Source organism: Alligator sinensis, unplaced genomic scaffold (assembly GCF_000455745.1).
Source record: "Alligator sinensis unplaced genomic scaffold, ASM45574v1 scaffold616_1, whole genome shotgun sequence".
NCBI lineage: Eukaryota > Metazoa > Chordata > Crocodylia > Alligatoridae > Alligator > Alligator sinensis.
Window position 1 is genome coordinate 16,428 of NW_005843002.1, and position 4,420 is coordinate 20,847.

Here is a 4,420-nt window from a genome sequence, read left to right on the forward strand (position 1 = left end):
CTCAGCGGAAATAAAACGCGGCCCCGAAGGCAGAGGGGGTGCGCTGCGGGAGGACGTGAAGCCCGGGGGGGAAGCCTGGGAGTGGAACCAGACACCCGCAAGGGGCCTTTGCCGCGGGCCGAATAGGCTGCAGCAGCGCCGGGAGCGACGGAGGCTGGGAGAGCCACAGTGCCGAGGAAGAACAGCGAAATTGACGAGGGAGGAGGCAGAAGCTCCGAGGAGGAGCCCAGAGAGAGGGCCAGCTGGAACCACTGGTGAGGTAACTGGGGACGAGCCGGCAGAGGGTCCGCGGAGGACACCAGAGAGGGAGCCAGCCCAGAGGGGGAGCCGGCGGGAACTCCGGTGAGGGAACCGGACTAGAGCCGGCGGAAACTCTGGTGAGGGAACCGGGATAAAGCCGGCAGGAACTCCGGTGAGGGAACCGGGATAGAGCCGGCGGGAATCCCGGTGAGGGAACCAGGGGAGCCCAGGCAGAGACGCCGGCGGGGCATCGGGAAAGAAGTCACAAGGGCAAAGTGGCCCTCGACGCCCAGTCCTCGTCTGGGGACAAGGAACAGAAGGTCCGTGACCAAAGGTGGCGTTGGCCAGGGTGTAGGGGAGGTCGGAGCCCCGTGAGAGCCCGCCCAGGGGCGCTTTGGTGCTGGAGGCCACAGAGAGGGGGACCCCCCTGCTGCAGGCCCAGCCGCGACCGCGGTCGGCGAGTTCCGGGGACTCCCCAGCGAGAGAGGGGCAGATCCGGTTAGCCACCCGCGCAAGAGTTGCCCGAGAGCGCCTTTTGGAGCAGAGGCGGGCACACTTCCCATTGCACAAAAAGAGCTGAGCTTAGCTGAATTGTCCCAAATAGGTTGTCTGGCGATGTATAAGAAACTTGCTAATGCTACTGCCTTCACTTATAGAAGCAAGAAATGATCACTTTAAACTTTCACTCATTTTTTACTATGTCAAAATAATACAGCGATTCTTTTGTTGCATAGAACTTAGAATGACCACAACAGGTCACACAGAATGTTTTTGATACTATGACTTCCTATTTTAAATCTCCCTGTTTATTTTGTGAATCATGTTTAGGTGTTTGCATACCTAACAGTGCTAATATTGCATGACACCCTTAAAAGGATCTCATGGCATCCCAGTTGAGAATCACTGCTTTAGAGGATAGAAGTCAATGCAACCTTGATAAATTTGAAAAATGATCTGAAATGGATGGGATGAAATTCAGTAAGGGCAGGTATAAAATACTGCATTTAAGAAAGAGAAATCAAATGCACAAATACAAAATGAGGAATGTCTGGTTAGACTAGTACTGCATAAAAGATTCAGAGGTTTATTAGGGATCAAAAGCTTAAGAGTCACCAATGTGAAGCACAAAAAGCTAATAACAGACTAGTTTGTTTGAATGGGGGTGTTGTATGCAGATCACAGGGAGTGATTCTTCCATTTTCTTCATTGCTGGTGAGTCCTCAAAAGGCATAGGAGTCAGCTAAAAGGACACAGACTAATCATGTGACTAAAAGGTAAGGCTGTGCAAAATTTCACCATCTGTTTCATTTTGATGCTGTTTCGACTTGTTTCAAGCTCAAAACAGTGAAATTGAAACTAAATGAAAGGCTTCGAAACAGCCTCAAAATGAAACAAGGACAGTCAAAATGTTTCGAAAGTTTCAAAATGTTTTGAGTTTTGAAGCTGGGCTTGCTTGCAGGGGAACAGAAACTAAAGGAGAAGGAGGGGGAAGATGGGGGAAGGACTGCTCTGATATTGACATGTGTAGCTGGCCAGTGACTATCATCCTTTCCTGAGGTCCTTTCCAATCCCAGTGCTCTCGGAAAGGGATGGAAAAACAGCATAAAAAGCATTGTTTGAACTGGGGTTTAGGTTGTTTGAACTGAGCTTTCTCTGTGCCTTCACACTTACAAGTGACATAAGTTATGCTCTGAACAGTTTGAGGTGCAGTTTCCCAGAAACCCATCTCCTTGAATGGGTGCAGACCCATCTCCCTGAAACCTGTCAGGCTTCATGGCCTCAGCAGGGGCTACCATCCCTGCAAGTTTCATCTGAAATAGGCAAGAAATGGCAAGAAGTTAGCAGTTTTGTGCTTCCCCATTATAGCCTATGTGTGAAACATTGAAACAGTGAAACAGTTTCAACTAAACAAAACAGTACTTTTGAAATAAAACGAAACTCGAAACAAAACACTGTCCCATTAAAACGGCAAAACAGAAGTTGAAATGAAATGGTGCTGTTTTGCACAGCCCTACTGAAAAGTGCCTTAGCAGTAGTAAGTTAGATTGTACCTCTAGGTTGAAATCCATACAAGAAGCAATGATCATACAAATTTATGATAACATAACTTAACAAGCGAGCAATAATGGTTCATGTACATGACAAGTCAGTGCTGAATAAAAGATCCACAGAATGTGAACAGAGACATTAGAGATTTAGGAAAAGACTGGAAAATTTATAAAACTGGATGGAAGAACTAGGATTATTTAGTTTGGAAAAGACTGATATGGGATGTAATAACATTCTGTAAATGCATGAAGAGTGGTAATAAAAAAAATAATGATAGACTATTGTCTCTGTCTGCATAGGAAAGGACAAGAAATAACAGTCTTAAATTGCAGGAAGGGAAATCAAGGGTGGATATTAGGAAGAATGTTCCATCTGTGAGGCTGGTTAAGTACTGGAATATAGAGTACCCAGAAAGAGATGGAGTCTCCATCCTTGGAAGTTTTTAAAAACAGGTGAGATAAATACTTGGATGAGATGGTGTAGCTAGAGATGATCCTGCCTTAAGCAGAGTTGGAGAGTTACCTCCTGAGATCACTTCCAGCTCTATTTTTCCATTATTCTGTACTTACTAAAATTCATGTTAAGCATGACATCATATTAAAATTCAATTTGTAGAAATAACTGTAACCAAATTTTGTTTCTGGATTTTTATATAGGTATCTATAATATATAAATTGTGATAATCACCCACCTGGCCCTCAAAATTTTGTGTCACTAAATATATGTCCCATGCACATACTAAAGAGTCACAATATGGCAGACTTTTATATTAAAAGATCCATATACTTTGGGGGTACTATCATAAATGATTGTCCCAAAAGTTTGGTAAAGTGATGTAAAAGTATGACTGCTTTCTTTAAACTGTTATGCAGTGTTTCAGTTGAAGCTAGAACAAATATAGTCATTTTTTTGACCAGCTTTAATCTTCACCACTACTGTAATCATGATCATTTAAATAAAAAAAAAGCAAGCAAACTCATTTTCAATATTCAGCCACTATTGAAGAAGTGCAATAACTGGCTCCTGTCTCTATTTTGAGTAACTGAGGCATCCCTCAGTTGATTTTTTGTGGCACCAGTGTCTACATCAAGGAAAGTAATTTAGAAGACAGTTTACTTGAGATATATCTTATATCATAGAATCATAGAAAATGCGGGTTGGAAGGGACCTCAGGCTAGTCCAACCCCCAACTAGATCATCCCAACCAAGGCTTTGTCTACCTGGGTCTTAAAAACCTCTAAGAATGGAGATTCCACCTCTCTGGGTAACTTGTTCCAGGGCTTGTACTCCCATTTGCATGAATCAGTTATGTGCATGTTCATAGGAGTCAAATTAATGAGGCCACTATACCTGTACTTCATGTTACTACATTAGTCTTTAAGGTGCTACCCTGCCCTGCCTCCTATCTCTCTTCATGGGCATTCAGTGTCTTATTAACTGGTGTTTGTGACACATTAACTGATTTATCTGAGCAAGTATGTTCATGAATTAAGTTAATCCACCAGCATTTCTCCACTGTGTGTCACTGTATCAACTGTCCTAATAACATGCTGCATTATCCCTGGTTTTTAATCAGTGAATTATCTCCTCTGAATAGAGCCACCATTCACCAATTTGAAATTTTTATATACACACACGTATATAGATATGAACGCACATACACATACATACATGTATGTATGTAATATGGAAGCTTATTCTCCAGTTTATGGGAAAATAACCATCTACCAATCCCCTGCTTTTGTGTACTTCAGTTAAATGGCCTTTCTTGGTCCCTTTGCACATGTATAGAGATCCATATATATATATATATATATATATACACACACACACACACACACACACACACACACACATATATATATCTACACATATGCAGAGAGATATATAGACAGATATATACATATATATATATATAGACAGACAGACAGACGCAGACATCTTTTATTTCTGCTCACACTGCCTGCTCCCACCTCCTCAAGCCCAGGTGAAGAGAAAGGCTTTTATTCGCAGTGGAGGAGTGTCTACCCGCCCTGGCTCTCACACAGCAGGGCTAATCCTGTGTCCAGGAAGCTCTTTATTTTCCCAGTAGGACGCAGTGGCGGGCTGAGCCAGCAGCTGGGTTGACCAC